The sequence below is a fragment of the Lagopus leucura genome, unplaced genomic scaffold (assembly GCF_019238085.1).
Source record: "Lagopus leucura isolate 7727_CA_CO unplaced genomic scaffold, USGS_WTPT01 Super-Scaffold_100157, whole genome shotgun sequence".
In the NCBI taxonomy this organism is placed as follows: domain Eukaryota; kingdom Metazoa; phylum Chordata; class Aves; order Galliformes; family Phasianidae; genus Lagopus; species Lagopus leucura.
In genome coordinates this window covers 41,937,224-41,955,390 of record NW_024962334.1, presented here as the reverse complement: position 1 = coordinate 41,955,390, position 18,167 = coordinate 41,937,224, and the positions used below count along the sequence as shown (strand labels likewise).

At 37.2% G+C, this 18,167-nt stretch overlaps 1 long non-coding RNA gene across 1 annotated transcript in view; it reads right to left on the bottom strand.

Annotated features, from left to right (window-relative positions):
* Positions 1 to 570: 570 nt before the first annotated feature.
* The window catches only part of LOC122189763, a 134,856-nt gene continuing 117,259 nt past the window's right edge, over positions 571 to 18,167 (bottom strand). Inside the window, exon 3 of the long non-coding RNA XR_006181961.1 lies at positions 571 to 640. This is a non-coding gene — a long non-coding RNA (uncharacterized LOC122189763). The remainder of the gene's footprint in view (positions 641 to 18,167) is intronic.

Here is an 18,167-nt window from a genome sequence, read left to right as displayed (position 1 = left end):
ATGATGAACTGCTTAGTGGAGTTTTTGCTTAGTGATATCACCATAATAACAAACACATGTTTTATTTATACTTCGAGTTACATCCAAAATATGCAAGCCATTCACTGACAGATTCTCTCTAACATCTAAAGACTCTTTACCCCAGATTTAAACTTTCATTGATCTAGATAAGATAGTACTCCATCAAAACTGAGGGGAATAATGCAATGACTTCAGTCGCTGTGCATGATGACTTCAGTTGCTGCACTCATCTTTGGGGATTTTCTTTCTGTGATACAACAAAGCAAAAAACTGCATTTCTTAAAGCCAGCTGCACTTTATTCGTAAGGATGGTATTTTTTCTCTGTGGGATACAGTGCTATTTGTGCAGCAGATTGTATTTTGACAGATGTAACTGTATCATAAAAAGGCCCTTAGCACTAACAGACTGGTAGCTCACGAACGCTCATGAGCTCCAGGATTTCATTAAAACCAAACAACAACAACAACAGAAGAACTCCCCTCCCAAAACAAACTAACAAAAAAATAACAATTAAAATGTTTTTGAGAGTGTAAAATGCCTCCAAACCACTTACCTCCCCCACACCAGTCTGCAGAATTCTCAGCCCAGTTGTTTTTTCAAGCTTCTCTTTGTTCATGGCTATAAGGAAAATCAAGATTGAAAGAGTTATGGGAAAGCTGAAATGTGCATAATTTCGCAGCACATGTAGTGTAACCAGCCTCTCTTCCTATCCTCCATCAATAAATTCATGACTTTTGCCATCTATGGAGTAGTTTTCCCTGCCAGTCATTCTGCTATTCAGTGTTTTGAATGCATAAATGCACCATTAATTGTTCACTTTTCTGTGAAAAAGAAAATCAAACTAATTCTTGCTCTCATGTATACAGAACATGACACATTTAATACATCCACAGTGTGTCGAGGAAGTTCTCTTTGGTAGAATCTTCCCACTGTCGTTCTTGAAGCAAGGAGCAGTGTGGCATCTTGCCACTGCAGCAGCACTGTCACCATGTATGATATTTCAGAATAAATTACAGTTTTACCTAGCAGGGAAGATAGTTTATCTCAAAACATCAGGATGCAGTGCACAATATTTTCCTTTCTAAAATTGAGATTTTTTCCTATTTATCAGTTTCTGGATCATTAAAAGCACTCAAAAATAATCAGAAATAAAACAGTAAAAAAACCCCAACAAAATATGAGTAGTAATAACTGAGACTAGGTTATACTTATAACCTAGAAATGTCCTTTGCGTGGACTTGAGCACTAGCATTGCCCAAACTAATCAAGGATGAGATCATGAGAGCTGAGGGTATAGGGTAAGGTCACCTTGTTTTGGGCAGGAAGGTGTTAACCATTCAGATGCATACTGTATCAGTTGGATTCATGGCCAAAAAACAGACACCCATCCTGTTTTATTTATTAATAGAAATGAAACCTTACAGCCTTATTAAACTCTTCTCACTTGGATGTCTAGTCATTGAATATCTAATCCAAGTGAGTCATCTAGGTTCTCTCTGCAGTCAATGGGAAGATATGAACATTTAACACTGAGTCATCCCACACAGCTTACACACATCAGGAGGCACCTCTCTCCTCTGATTACAAGGACTATTGGGATAGACTCAGCGTCTCAATTTAAGAAAGCTGAAGGAAGTACTGCTACCAGAAAGCACAAGAAGTGTGCCAGAACATACTATAAACAGTAAATTTACATAAAAATACTGAAAAGAATTCATATATTTTTCCTACATTTTGGAAAAATACAATTTAATTGCATCTGTTTGAAACATTCAGAACAATTCACATCATAGCAGACATTTCTTAGGAGCAATATTATTGTGAGATGATGCTTTCTTTAGTTTGTCCAAAGTAGAACATAAATGACTCACGTTTATTTCAGAGGTGAGTTGTATCATTAGGGCTCATTTTCACCTCATATATCCAAAATGCTGAATTATTTTTCTAAGTATTTGTATGTGCAAAGACTCAAAAAGTAAAAATGTAAGCAAATCCAATACAGAGAAATTTTTCTACCTCCAGCAAGATATTAATATTGTGCATGATGCAAATAGAGAGGAAAGCTCAGTCCATCTTTTAGACCCAGCTGTTTTGCTGATGAGAACACAGAATCCCTAGCACAAACATGTGGTTTGCTGGATCACTGCCTAAAAACACACACAATACTCACATACATACTACTTAGACCATGCTTCACACATTAACAATGTATGTGTTTATTACACTCAGTCATTGCAACTGCACAAGGATGGTTTGGCTGGATCACATGATTTGAGACTATATTATATAAGTTGTACAATATGAATTTCCAAAAAGTAAACCTTTGCAAACAAGCTTGATTTTCAGCCTTGAGATGGACTCTGGATTGTGTTGCTTTATGGATGGCAGATAATTTGCCACACTGATGTTTTCCCTTTTGGATTGTGCCCTGCTAGCGCATTGATAGAATCAAGCTCAGCACATACATTAAAGACATTTCTATCAAATGCAAAAATTTAAAAGATTAAAAGAACTGGAAACCCTATGGCCTCCTTCAAAAAAACTGCACCAAATGATTCTTTGGTAACTTGGGGCAAATACAGCTGTGCAGCAGAGTATCTGTAAAATAAATGAGGTACAAGTAAACAAAAGGCTAAATCCTACTACGTACTTTTATATTGCAAGAAAAGTTAACAGGAAATATGTGGTCTGCTGAATCACTGAATTTTGTATTCACTGCTACATATTTGACCACTCTCTTCTTTATAGACTTCCTGCAAACTTTAGTTTTTGAAGCTTTGAGATATATATCCATAAGGCATACTTAACACACCCTTCCCTCTTGATATTGGCTAAAAGAAAAAGGACAGCTCTGACAACTGTTCTAACCTAAACCTTGCCAAAATAGAGAGGCATGAAGGCATGCTGTGTTACTGATCAAATCAGAACCTAAAAAGGCTGAAGCTCAGGAACTGTCAGACCACAGAGAGAGACACAGCCAAACATCCCCAGCATCTTCACTCCCAGTGTGTAGCAGGAGCATATTTTAACTACTCTTGAACTCCACAAACAATTTAGGAAAGTCAAAAATTCAGTCAAAAACAATGGTGCCAAGCTTATAGCATCAACCACATATCAAGAAACTGCTTGAAGTTACTGAACATGATATAACTTCTTAACTCTTTCTATCTATAATTGTAGTTAAGAATGTCAATACGCTACAGTTACATGAGGAAAAAGTGGTGGGAAAATAAATTCAGTTCCTTGAAAACTGGCCAACATTTTAAAGAGTATTTTACTGTGCTACCTACTAGTTTTCACCACAGTAGAAATATTCAGCAGATAATATTTCTGATGCAGAATTTATGGACTAGAAATAATAATTTTGTGTAACGCGGTAAGTTGCACAAAGTTGATTTTTTTTCAGCCTTGGCTTAATGTCCTGAAATACTAATGGAGGACTCACAAACTTATCAGCAAAAAGCCATAATCCAATCTAGTGTCCTTCTATGATGGATTGATTACAATAGCCAAAAAGGGAAGGCCAACAGATATAATCTACCTGGAGTCCTGGAAGGCCCATGGTCCCACACCATACTGTTATTTCTATACTGGGGAGGTATAGATTTGAAGGATGGACTATATGGTGAATAAGGAACAGACTGGGAGAACTCACTGAGAGCAGCCCTGAGGAAAAGGAGTCAGGAGTTCTGGTGCATGAAAAGCTTGATGCAGGACAACAGTGTGTCCTGGAAGGCCGATTGTATCCTGGACTGCATCAGAAGAGGTGGCCAGCAGGGTGAGGTAGGTGATTGTTTTCCTCTACTCTGCCCTCGTGAGGCCCCATATGGAATACTGCATCTAAATCAGAAGCCACAGGACAAGAAAGACCTAGAGCTGTTGGAGAGGGTCCAGAGGAGGGCCATGAAGATGGTCATAGGTCTCGAAAAGATAAGGCTTTGGGGACACCTTATAGTAGCCTTCCAGTACCTAAAGAAAAGCTGGAGAGAGACTATTTAAACAGGAAGATAGTGGTAGGACCTTTTAAACTTAAAGATTATAGATTTAGGTTAGAAAAAGTTTTTAAGTACGAGGCAGTGAGGCAGTGGCATAGTTTGCCCAGAGAAGCTGTGGATGCCCCATCCCTGGAGGGGCCCAATGCAAGGTTGGATGGAGTCTGGGCAACCTGATGTAATAGGTGGCAACTCTGCCAATGGCAGAGACATTAGAAGTAGATGATCTTTAAGGTCCCTTGAATCCAAGCCATTCTATGATAGAAAAAACAGCTACTCAAAAAAAAAGAAAAAAGAAGAAGAAAAAAAAAACCCCTCTCAAATAAATAAACAAATAAAACCAATTCCATTTGCAATGTACAAATCCCATTTTTTAATCTCCCACTGAAACAAAAAGAGCCTCCAAACACACAAAAAGGAGGCTTTTAAATTAAATTCACTAGATGAAGGATATGCAAATTACCTGGAGAAGCAGAGCCCTATAATGTTCTCAAAATTCTGCAATAGCCTATTTAATTAGTATTTTAATTTATCAGAATAATTCTTTGCACTTGACAATTTATGCAGTATCCCATATAATTAAGCACGTAGCTACAGTGGAATAATTTTGCCTTCTCTCTGTATACCAGTTATTTTAACCTGAAAGAATCTGTGGAAGTCTCTTCTGTGATCTAAATTACAATGGGGACAACTTAATGGCTTTGCTCTATTAGGGAGCACGATGAGGGTGTTACTGAGTGTGTCAGGGTAGCGACTGTCACTATTCTTAGTCTTCACCAACCAGAGGGAAGTCTGACGTGTTTTCCAAGGGCTAACATTTATTTCCTTCAGCAAAGTTATCTGCCGGTGGCATAGTCAGGAATTTGACTGCTTAGTTTTGCAGTCGGCAGGTTTGACCTCAGCTCACTGGTTATTAGGAGAAACAAGTTACAGGTAGAACTTCAGTCTCATTGTAACCCTTCTGGAAGAAGGAAGCCCTGAGAAACAAGTGGTTCACAAAGGTTTGATGTAAAGGAGGTTGCCAAACATAACCATGCCCTCCAAAATACTCATGGGAGCACATGTACACTGGTACAAGTGCTGCAGGATTTACCCCCTCCATGGAAGTAATTACTCTAAATATGGAAAGTATTTGTCAGAAGATGGTATCACTCACAAGGAAACCTTATTTTTCTGCTATGTATCTGACTTTGAGGGTGTGTTTTATCTAATTAAACACAGAAGACAACAGTATTTACAGCCATATGATTCCCCTGACCTCTATTACATGCCCATTTCAGAATGAGTCAATTCATGCCCTGGACTCACTAACAATATTGACTGAACCTCCAGTCAATAAAACGATGGAAGGCAATTAATTCAGATTTACTGTCCAATGAATTCTACACCAATGATTCTCTTCACAATTGTTTGTTGCAAAGCCCCTTTCACAAAGATAAATTCAGAAGAATTTCATCTATTTTCCTGTCTTTGAGGAAAGTAAGTAAAGAAGGGAGATCCAGAGAAATGGTATTTATTATGCTTTTAATTTTTTAACAGATTTCACAAATCTAACACAAGCAAACATTGCATTTATTTCTATCAAATGCTTTGGATTGTATGGAAAGTTTCTTTATAGGATGAACCAGAAAGGCTGTCTTTATGGTTGCACATGGGTGGCATACATACACAGCACATACAAAAATCTTTGTCTCTTGTAATTCAATGAAAATGGATTCCCATAACATTTGGGCCCTCTCTTTGCTGAGAATTTTTAGAGTAAACCTGTTCTTGCACATCCTGAAACTGCTGAGGTAGTCACAGAGCAGAGAAAAAACATCTCAAAGAGACAGCTCAGCACTGTCTAGGTCTTTCAGAATATTGGAGTATGTGGATATGTAATATAGGCTTTCCAACCTTGTGCACTTGGCTTTGCTAGAAATAATCAAAACACATTTTAATGAACTTGGAATTAGATACTTAAGTATAGCCATGTTCAGAAGAGTAGACTTTCTGGAATACAAGATAAAACCTCTTTCTCTTCAGTACACATCTCTGAATTCCTCTCGGCACTCCTTCCAGGGAATGCAGCCTGTGAATCTGTAACTCCTCTCCCCAAGCAGGAGTTGTACTGGGCGGCAGGTAAATAAGTCACAAAACACAACACAAGCATCCAAAGTGCTCCAGCTTGAAACAAAAATTACTAACTCCAGAAGCCACGTGCAAGGAGAGTAAAGTTCCCTCCACTCAATTTTACAATTTAGTGAAGGGAAAGTATACAGACTGCAGGGTAAAAGGCATTTTGTCTCCCATTCACCAGTGGGTGATGAAGAGAGATTGTAGCTTCATGCGTAATTTCTAGTTAACTGGCAGCCAGGCCTGGATCGAAAATGGTTGCAGAGAAGTCAAAGCGACATATCTGTACTAGTGACAGCTTGCTAAATATTATGTCATATTCAATTTTCAAGTCATTTTTCAAATGATTTTAATTAGATATTGTTTCAATCTCACGTGCGTTAATTTAATTTCTGGTATCAACATTTCAGCTTTCAATCTGCTCAGATACAGTACCTTGCTGTCTGGAATAATTTAAAATATCGTTTGCATCTCTAGCGATTTTCAGGGCACACATCATTTACAACCCTCTCTAGCTAGTAAGACTAGCAGATGGAAATTCAGGCCATACTCGCTGTGCCCCTTTGGATTTCCACAGATTTTGGTACAAGACAGCCAAATATACATATACACAATCAAGGACTTTCCATCTCTGATTCTCTTCATTTCTGTTAAAAATGCACAAGAAATAAGCAATTTGTCAGGCAAATAGCAGCACTGCATAAGAGAAAAACTGGCCCATACCAGAGAATCTAAAAGTTGTATATTTTAAAAATCTCATTCACTAAAGTGAAATCGCTTTCCCTTCTCTAAAACATTTACCTCTCATGCCCCCGAAATCCCACAGTCAGAAAATGTTGAAGGATAGGGCTGCAAGCATCTGATACATCAAGACCTCTCACGGCTCTCTGTTTGCATAGATTAGACACACATATTTTAAGCATATTCTTTCTGCCTGACTGCTTGTATTGATTTATTTTTACTGACTTAATAAATAGCTGCTCAATTGTATGTTTTCTCCTAACTGTCCTTTAAAATCAGCACAATGCTATTTTAAAATATGATATTTAAATTGTAGCAAAGGAGTGTGGAATATATTAGATAACATTTTTGCATTTCTCTGGAGGATTTATGTTAATAGTAGGATCCCTCCCTATGACCATTGTTTGTCTCAATTAAAACGTCAGTTGAGGCTCACTGGTTAGACAAGAGCAAACGTATTGTCAGAGATCGAATTATCCCATCTTGAGATAGGCATCATTTCCTCATCATATATAAACACATATGATGAATATATATGGTCATATGAGATATTTTTCCACAGGCAAAGAAATATATATATAAGCTCCAAAATACTTCAGCGGTAAAACATTCCTAAAAACTACATCACAGCTATGGAGAGGAATTTTTTAGGTGCAGTGTCAATGTGATGGTTCAATCCTGGAAATATGAACAACACTCCTTTATATAAATTAGAACTGTAGGAATGAAAACCATTTATTGGTTCTTAATACTTTCTTGCAGAGCTTCAGAAACCCATTTTCAAAACTATTTTCCTAAATCATTTAAGGAAGTCCATGTCCATCAACTGCAGAGAACTGAGTACTGATAATGAAAAATAGCCATGCTTTAGTTGTGTATGTTTTACAATTGAGAATATACCTCACTGACTTATTAACTTTTTAATACTGCTAACCACTGCAGTTGTAATAATTCAATCCTGTACATTTCTTTATGCTCTGTATGGCACATGTATGTGTAACAATTTGCTTGCATACTTAAAACACTTATCTAATATTTATAGCTAAAGATGTACCTATTCAGCCAAAGCTAGCAGAAATGGATGAAAAGAAGTGTTACTCCACTCTTCATATCAACTTTTCTTCAGATAAAAATTCCTTGACACATTTCAGCCCCATAAAAGTAATTGAGGTACAACAACCTGCAGCAAGCTGAGCAGAAGCCCAAGTAGAATACACTCAAGTAGACAACTGCAGCATGAGGAGACAATTTTTCTCAGCAAACTCCTTTCTGGGCTGATTGCTAATGTTTAGACTAACTTTTTAATTGTATTTTCTGTGAGTCCCAGTCAGCTTAACATTGAACTTCACCATCATATGTTCAGTCTTAATTTTTACAAATTAGAAGGCAAGATTCGTGGTCCCATGGGATGTAGAGTAAGAAGGACCATCTGGATTTCTCTCAGCCATTCTCAGTGTGGGGAAGGCTTTGCCTTCTCACCTTCACAACACTGAAGGAGCTTCACATGAGCTTAAAACCACAGTTTCTTCTCTTTCCTTTTAAACAAACAGGATCATGGAATAGAATTGTAGAACAGTTTTTCTGTTTTATTTATACTTAAGATTTTGACAGATTGGTTTCATTTTCTTTTGATAAAATACTACTAAAATATGAAAATAGATAATTGCAGTCAGCTTTTCAAGGTTAGCTAAATATTCTGGAGTTCCATATCCGCTTTTTGCTTCTGTTTGTATATTCTCCCTTTCCATATTCCTCATTTTAGTCCCTCAGGATATCCACTGCATCTCCCTTCTCTGTTTTACTGTTTTCATATAAGAGTTCTCTGTCCTCTTTACAAATACAAACAGCTATGTAAGATCAGTCCCTTGTCCTTTTAGCATTTTAGAAGAAGTGGAAAAAATTAGGAGCTTCTATGGTCAACTTTATGTAATCGAAACAAATATATTTACTTACTTCCAGCCCAGGAAGAGTAACATCTAAAATAATTCTCTCTCATGTTCTCTCTTTTCTAAAAATACTAATTGGGGCTAGGAGAAAAAAACAGAAGTGTTTCAGAAGCTGGTACAGGTGATGTTTATAGTTTCATAGAAAATAAGGTAATAGTTATCTGGACTTTAAATGAGGGAGAACAACCTTTTACGAGGGTGGATAGAGATAGGAAAAGAGGGAATGGTTTTAAACAAAGACAGAAGGTGTTTAGGTTAGATATTAGGAGGAAGTTTTTCACACAGAGGGTAGTGACGCACTGGAACAGGCTGCCCAAGGAGGTTTTTTTTTGTTTGTTTTTTTGTTTTTTTAAATTTTAATTCCTAGGGATAAATGATATGATTTTTGGCTGAATAAAAAATGAAAGGAATATTGACCAACTGAAGAAGGAGAGAGTTTGTCTCTATCTATGTGGAGTTTTGTGCTTCAAAGACAAAGAATTGGAGGTGGCAGAGCTGCTTAGGTTGTACAAACTTTGTCAACAGATCCAGTCCCAACATAGTCACTGGCTGTTTTTACAACTGTTTACAAGGGTAGATAGAGATAGGAAAAGGGGGAATGGTTTTAAACTAAGACTGGTGAGGTTAAGTTAGATATTAGGAGGAAGTTTTTCACACAGAGGATGGTGACACAGGAACAGGTTGCCCAAGGAGGCTGTGGATGCCCCATCCCTGGAGGCATTCAGGGCCAGGCTGGATGTGGCTCTGGGCAGCCTGGTCTGCTGGTTGGTGACCCTGCACGTAGCAGGAGGTTGAAACTGGATGAGCATTGTGATCCTTTTCAAGCCAGGCCATTCTATCATTCTGATTCTATGTATGTGTGTTTTCACTGAAATGGATGATGTGTTACTAAGAGGAGGGAAAGGACTACACCGCCCTTCCAGCAGCTGACCAACTACATTTTTAACATTTCTATTATGTTGCAATAGGAAACAACTGAAAGGATTCAGGAAAAGAAAATGGAGAACAGTCATTCCTCCCTTAGAGCAGGGATCCATGCTGTCTGAAGGCTCCCCTGGAAAGTACACTGAGCTTTTTTGATATTACAACACGTAATACTTAGAGCTACACAGGTTGGCTGCTAACTATTAAGTCTCATCATTGTTAAGTTGTACAACAAAAGTTGTACTTTCTCCTATTTACATCACCTAGAGACTTCTCATGGAAACAGCCTGAAATGCATGATTTATTCTTACCTAAAATCTGTTGAAATTTTTAGACAGATGTTGTAGCATGTTTGCATTGGTATATGAAAAATTTAAGAGGCATTACCACTAATTCACAGCATGCCAAACTGTCACTATTTTTAATAAATACACATTCAATAACTGCCATTTTTTTTCCAGTCATTTCCTCAACTTCCACAGTTAATAAAACAGTACCCTTTAGGTTCATTTCTTTAATGATCCAAAACACAACTACAAGCCATGCTATTTGTTATTCATCTGCAACTACACTTAATGTCATCCTCATGGCACAAATGTAACAAGACTGAGTTGGGAAAACATTAGCAATATTTCAACTGACTGGTTCACTAAATCATGAATAACACAGGTAATGCACAAGGTCATTCACTAACAAAATCTATTTGCCATGCCCTCGGAATAAAATGAAAATATTTATTACCACGGAAGCCACTGGTAACAGGAGCTACTATAAAGCTTTCAGGTGGAAGTGGACAGGGGTGATGTCAACTTGCCAATTGTTTCTCATAAGATTTTTCACAATGAAAATTTGGAAAGCTATCTCAGTATCCTTAAAATAATTTATTTGAAAAAGAAATTCAGCAAAATAAAGCAGATTCAGTGAAACCTGCACAACACAAGCTCAGTGTATTTAAAAGAATACCAACGTTGACCATATCATTAAAAAATGATAAAATCATGTTTTGCCAAGAATGAGGAAATGGAAAATAAGGATGTTCTTTTAAAGATGTTCTTTAAAGATGTTCTTTTACAGGAATGACTGAGTTCCAAGTGCATTTATAGAATTTCCATACACATGTGTGAGGACAGGTGTGCATATTTGATGAGAATGATGAGAAAAAGGATTTAACAGAGAAGACCTACATGCATGAAGAATGGTTACCTTGCAGTCTGTGGGGGCAGCTGTAAGGGAAAGGTTACAGTTCCTATTGCCAGTCTCAGAAGACTTTGGCACTTGTTCAGTAGCTATCTAAAGTACAAACTCAACACCTGAAACCTGAACGAGTCCTTCTAAATACTTTATTTCTCCCACTAGAAAGACAGAAAGGATTGCTGAAGCCATACTCAAAGTATTTATTATTGCAAATTATTCTATCATATGCAAATTCTTCTCATTGCCAGCACCCTTGAGTATATGGTACTGTGCAAGCACAGAGCAAGCAGGTGGTTCCTGTGCAAAGGACTTCATATCTACCAAACAAATGGTGACAGTGAATAGCTACAGATAGGAGTAAAGATAGCACAGAATTAATGTTAGCCAACTGACTGCAGAACACCAAAGCAACATCCATTCACACAGTGCTTTTCCTCTTATTTTCTGGCATGGGAAATGATGTGATTAGCTAAGCCTTATAAATCCTTTAAAAGCTGCAGCACTTTTCCCGCTTTGCTGTTTAGAGGAGCAGAAGAGATTTATTGGCAGGGGTTAAAATAAGGAGAAATGACAGGAAAGGGCATTCTGATCAGCTTTCCCAGAACTACTGGAAGCAAAGGCAAAGCTTTTCTTTTCTGTAATTAGAGTGATGGAGAGGTCTCTATTTTGTGGTAGGCATAACCCAGTGCTTATTGCATGAGTTTCTGCTGGCATCATCTCTCCTTTAACAATGCTGTGAAAACATTTTTACAGACTTCTTTCCGAAGTGTAAAAAGGATACCTGGTCTGCCCTGCTCTCTGTATTTCCAGTTCAATCCTAGGAAGTTATAGATCAGATTGGAGGCCTCTCACTGGGCAAAAGATGTTCTGTATTTCTGAGCTCTGTTCACTTTGTGGGGGAATCCTACATTCAGAAAGAAAAGCATTTCTGCCATGTTGCTTTCTGAAAATAAATCATTGAGAAACTGCTGAAATACTGGAACTGAAGCATATTAACCAGGAGGCTGTGGGCTCTTTCTCAAGAGTTAGCCCTGCTGGTGCCCTTAAAATGCCAGCGATACACTCCTGTGTGTAACCCCTCATCCTTTTGGCAAAATGTGCACCACTGGCAGTAAGTCTTCCATTCATACCACCTGAGCTTCCCTGGCAAACACTGACTGACGTGGTTTACAGACACCAGATCCAAAGCAGAGATAACCTCTGTCAAGGGTACGATAACCACTTTCATTGGCACTGATGCATTCAAAAGAGGACGTTGGCCCACAGCCTTTATGAGACTGTCAGACTTGTATGGATTATGCAATTTAACGCATAGAAATCATTACTGGATACAATTTACTATAAATGTAAATGAAATGCCTATCCGCTTTATGCATACCCGGGCATAGGTCACTATTAGAGTGTCAGCAATTTCTAGCAATTTCTGCAAAGCTGTTTTCTGTGAAAATTAGCATGATAGGTTCTTTATGGGGTGAAAACATATAGGAGAGCTGAAAGCTAGGTGAGATGCTTGCCCCATTTAGGCAGGCAGACTTCCTCCCATTAGGATAGGGTGTTGGCACACCCAGGATTGCAACGAGGTTCCCAAAAGTTCCCCTGAATGCACCCCTGCTGGAAACCATCCATGAAAGTAGAATTTGCTCCTGGAGAAGAGAAGCAGATATCACAAGGGCAGTGCAGATAACGACTTCCTCAGGAAATAATTCTGTGAGAAAATGCTTTGCATATTTCCTGACCTCTCTTTTGTAGACTGCCGAATCCGTGACTGATTTCTAAAGGAAAGGATGCTCTTGAGAAAGCAATTTAAAATTCCTTTTATATATATTTATATCATACACCAGGGTCCTACAGTAATCTAAACTTATACAGCTAACATGCATGTCTCAACATAAGATATATACATATAGCTTATTCCACCTACTACTCTTCAAAAATGAATATGGAACAGCAGTATAAACATAAATTAAGTATGAGGTATACATCTCCCCCATTCGAGATGAATGTATATTATTATCCCTTGACCCTTTCTTAATGTTCCATTTTACCATGTTTCTAAAATATTTATACCATACAGGGTGTTAAATTATAGCAATTAAGACCATAGTATGGTTTTATTAATATTTCATCAAGAACATTTCATAATTTGAATTTCCCTGATGCCCTTCTGTTGCTTTGCTGTGCACTGTGGGGATGGAGGGCAGCTCTACTTTCTTCCTCTTCATCTTTGCAGAACTTTTCCACATTCTACCTTTATTTAGCCAAATGCATTGTTTTGCACCTACTGCATTTTTTTCGTGGTTTTTTTTTTTCTCTCTGTGACCAACCTGTAACAATTTTGGGTGCTCTGTGTCCAGTTCTGTGCCCTTAGTACAATAAAGGCACCAGGAAATTGGAGAGAGAAGAGGCTGAGTTTAAGCTGTGGTTTATTCTGCTGGGTTTGGAGAAGAGGAGGATAAATTAACTACTGCCATCTGATACCCAGGCACAACTGTAAAAAAGATGGAACCAGACTTATGCAGAGATTAATACCAAGAAAACAGGAGGTAGAGGGCACATCACAAGTTGGATATAGGAAATTCTAGTTGGACAGAAGGAAGGAACTACTCACTGAAGCAGAGATGGTTAACATGGGAACAGGCTGTTCTGTGAGACTGTTAAATCTTTGTTTTATGAGATTTCCAAAATTCAGGTGGAGCAAGGACCTCAGATTCAGTATTGCTTTCCAACAGACATTGGGCTAATGGTCTCCATAGGCTTCCTTCCAATTTAAATTTGCCAATGAAGACAAATATAAACCTGCTATCTTTTAAAGCAGTGGTTCTTCACATGAGAATGTATAATTCTATTGTTTTTCTTTTTTGTTTGTTTGTTTTGTTTTGTTTTTTCTTAATGCTGATAAACCCTTACTGCAAATGGGCTCTGCATGTTTTTATGAGGAAAGGTTGTGATTCTCAAGAGTGTCATCATCACTCAGTCCCCGATTCAACAACTCAATTTTATTTCTGGTTTAGTCTGTTCTTACACAGCAAAGCACTACAGACATTTTCAGCTGATGAATCACAGCCCAAGAGCACTGGAGTGAAGAAGAAACACACAGAAATTTGAGGAAATTCAAACTAATGCTTGGAGTTTACCACTTAGTTTTTGTGGCACACAAAGCTGCACAGTCCTCACAGAGTGCAGAGCAAAACCAGAGAGATGGGGAAGATAAGAAAATGGAACATTATGTGAATGATGGAAAACTGGAAGCAAAGTCTCTAGCCAAGTTTTTTAGAAAAAAACAATATTAGAAACAGGCAAAGAACAGCAAAGAATAAAGAGGAAAAAAAAAAAGAATAATATACAGTGTTGCTCAGGAATGAAGAAACAGCATATTTTCTTCATGAAACTGCATAAATGACATATGATTAAAGGAAACCACTAAGTTTTACTGTTGCAAAAGCACAAGGCAGATAGACACAAAGGTAGAAGGGGAGCAGAGACAGACCCATGGAAATAAAGACAGCTGAAGGTTGTGGAAAAATTTCCCTGGACTTTCAATTAGGCTTGGCTATATTTTGCATTCTGAATTCCAAAGACGGATTCTTAATGCACTATTAAATATCTAGAAATTAGGCATTTAGCTAACAATTGTCTACTTTCTCTATGGCTGGTAGAGAGAAAGAGGCACTTCCAGACACACTTCATCTGCACTCAGATAAATGTTCACAAGTAGATAAAGTTTCACTACCATTCCACATGCAGCCACAATTTGCCAAAAGCAGCTCAGGGCTAGAAGCAAAGTAACAGCCAAAGATTTGAGGAAATGATTTGTGAGACACAGAAGTAAGGTGATCTCCCAAAGTAAAGTGACGGACAACAATGACTGACTTAACCTAGCAAAGAAATACAAGAGTTAAATGATAATTGTGAAATATTTCATTAATTTTAAAACACCGAGGATAGCTTTTATGAGGAGCAGATTACAGCATCTTATTTTTTGTTCTAAACCATTAAATTGCCCTTTTTTGTGTGCTGTAATTATGTTGCATTAAATACTTTTATGAATTGTTACATTCAGCACACAGCAGTTTTCAAAATAATGGAATGCTACAGTTATTATATTTCAATTTGGAAAAAGCAGCATTATGTGCATCATAGGGATCAATTTTCATTAATTTCTGATAATGCCCACAAAAAGCATCCTCCCCCTCAAAAAATTTCCCAAACAAACAAAGCTGACACATGACGAGAAGGAACAAGTGCCGACAGGGTTGTCCTGCAAGGATTTGTGTGCTCTGAGAATTTATACAAATGGAGGCACCAAGAGAAGAGAACGGATCTCTGTACTATATTGTCACACAGAAGGGAGAGTTGATGCTCCTTCAGGTAACACTGTGCCATATATATATAAAAAAAAGCAATTTTGAGCAATTAGTTTCACCGGAGGTTGAGTGAAAATTTGAACTTTCTGCTGTCTTGCAAGTGAAGCTATGAAAGAGAGAGGAAGGTTGTTTTTCACTTTTAGGATGGTTGAGAACATGAATGCAAGATAATTAACAGGTTGCTTCATCTCTGGTTTTTGACAGTCAGCTTAATTTGGTCTTCTGTAATTTTGTATCTGGACAATTCCTTAGGTCAAGTTGGGAATTTAGTTCCCACAAGACCTCATCTATAATGGATAAGAGCACCGATTTCTTGTAAAATGGAGATATATGTAGGACGTAATTATACGTAAAGTGTATGTGTTCTGTGTGAACTATGTATGGTGCTGGAGTGGGATTTGCATATATTTGAATATTCATTAGATCTTCAATATCTTGTGAAACAAAATGCAATAAAGGAAGGAACAGAAACAGAGATAACAACAAGATGCATCTCTCATTTTCCTAATTTCACACTGTATAATGATCAACCCATCTATTTTCTTCTTTAAACATATCAACAAGACATTTGATATTATAAATAATATTAAATAATGGACATTAATAGTGCATTATAAGTTTGCATTTGATTACAATCTTTAAATTAAATCCTAAGATATTAATACTTAGACAATAATAATAGAAAATTAAGCTTTAAATATAGGACTGTCATGGAAATTGTATTAGTAAGTTATAGTTAGAATGCTTTAATAACATAAACTTTTCTAAATCAAACTGCAAGCACTGTTGAAAATTCATTAGAAGGAATTGAAATTCCTTTATCATATCAATGATAATACTACATCTGCATCATTCTTCAAAACTACTGTATTATCACCTGTGCAATTTTATTATTGACTGGATCACATTTTAAAATTATTATTTCAACACCTGTAGAGTTAAAGGAAAGTAGTGTTTTTATACAGCCTAATACATCTAAAGGGAAAAGCACTCAGAGTATCTAAATATGTTTTTTATACACAGTTTGAACTCCAGCTGTTCAAAGTGAAGTGCTGCCTTTGGTGTGGAACATGAAGTACTTGGGATAGAAGAGCAGAGCAGCATCAAAGGAGGACCAACCATCTGATGCCTCCAAATGCATGTATTGATTTCAGATTTTGAAAGCTCCCTTTACCTTGAATATTTAGCAGATTCAATGAAAGTTTGAACTGACCCGTATGAGTTTAAATCCTGTTGTAACTAAAATGTAATCTCCGAGAGGGACACAAGATATATATATCATTATGCTTGTTATCAGCAAACAAGATAGTAATTCAGAGACAGATACATGGCACAGTGGGCTTCTGCACTGTGGACATTAAAAAAATACAAATGTCACATGCATATATGATCCTCAATAGACTATGGGAAAGAAATGACTTTGAAACATCTTCTGTGTAGTAGGCTAGTGATATTTTTTAGCATCGTTACAATTAGAACATTTAATCTATTTCTTTGCTACTGGTAATATTCCATACTACGTTTTCAGCATTAGAAAAGCTACAAAGCAATTAAATTGATTATTGGATTTAAGTTTCACTTTAATTGGGTCTTTTTTCACATTTCTTGTAGCTTTTCATTTCATTCCATTTATTTTAATTATTAATTAATATTTACTTTCAAAAGAATCATGTTCATTGTTTCATTTGTAATAAAATCAAGACTTCCTTGTCATATCCAAGATACTGATCCCATTTTAAATCTAGGTGCTAGATAATAGCATTTGATAAGATAGTAAAAAAGGATAACCATGAATATAGTCCATGGAGTAGTTCAAGAGCCATGTAGATGTGGCAGTGAGGGACATGGCTTAGTGGGCATGGTGGGGATGGGATGATGGTTGGATTAGATGACCTTTGTGGTCTTTTCCAACCTTTTTGATTCTACAATTCTATTTTCTATGAGGTATGTGGTGTTTGGATTTCTTTCTCCAAACGTTACATCTCATTAAAACAAAACCAAGAGCCAACAAACCCAAAACATAGAAACCACGAAGCCTGGGGAAATGAAGCTGGTTAGATACATCTGGCAATAGTTTGAAAACATCCCCCATGAACACCTTCCTCATTTTTAGCCATAAAAACCCTCCATAACAGATCTAAATGAGGACTGCTGATCTGCTGACAGAAGCTGATGTTTGTTATATTCCTAAACCTTCTTAATCCAGAGTAGACCTGGAATAAGTTTTCCAAATTAATAATTTATTTACCTCAAGTTACTTTTTCCATGATATCAAAATAATAATTCTCTTTGCACCAACTGAAAATGCATTAGTACAAGAGGGAACATTGCACATACATTCAACAGGTATTTTGGAGAATGAGAGAAAGCGGTTTTTTGAGAAACGAGAATAACACAGGTAGAACACTATTTTTTGCTTCAATTGCTATCTTTGCTTCAAATGTATTTTAAAATACCCTTTTCTTATGAACATAATTCTTGCCACTGTTCATGTAATTTGCATCTGATACATACATAGGTAAGCTCCATGGCGAAGTCTGGAGCGTATACCTGGGGAAACCCGAGGAGTTACTAGCAATACTTGCATCTAGTATACTTTCATGGAAATTACTACTGTAGAGCAGAATATGCATTAGTGCCCAAGCTGCCAAGGTGTACTTCCACATCTTGGCATGCACTGCCCTCCCTGGGCCTGGCAGTGACAGGGAACAGCGGGACATATGTCCCAGCCTGTTGATCCTCCACGGAAATGATAGCTCTTGGTAGAATAAATGAGTAGCAGCCATACACAACACTTTATGTCTTGCAGCTAAAGCTATTTGAGCATATCTACCTGAGTCCTGCAACTGACTCCATCCCATGTGCCTAT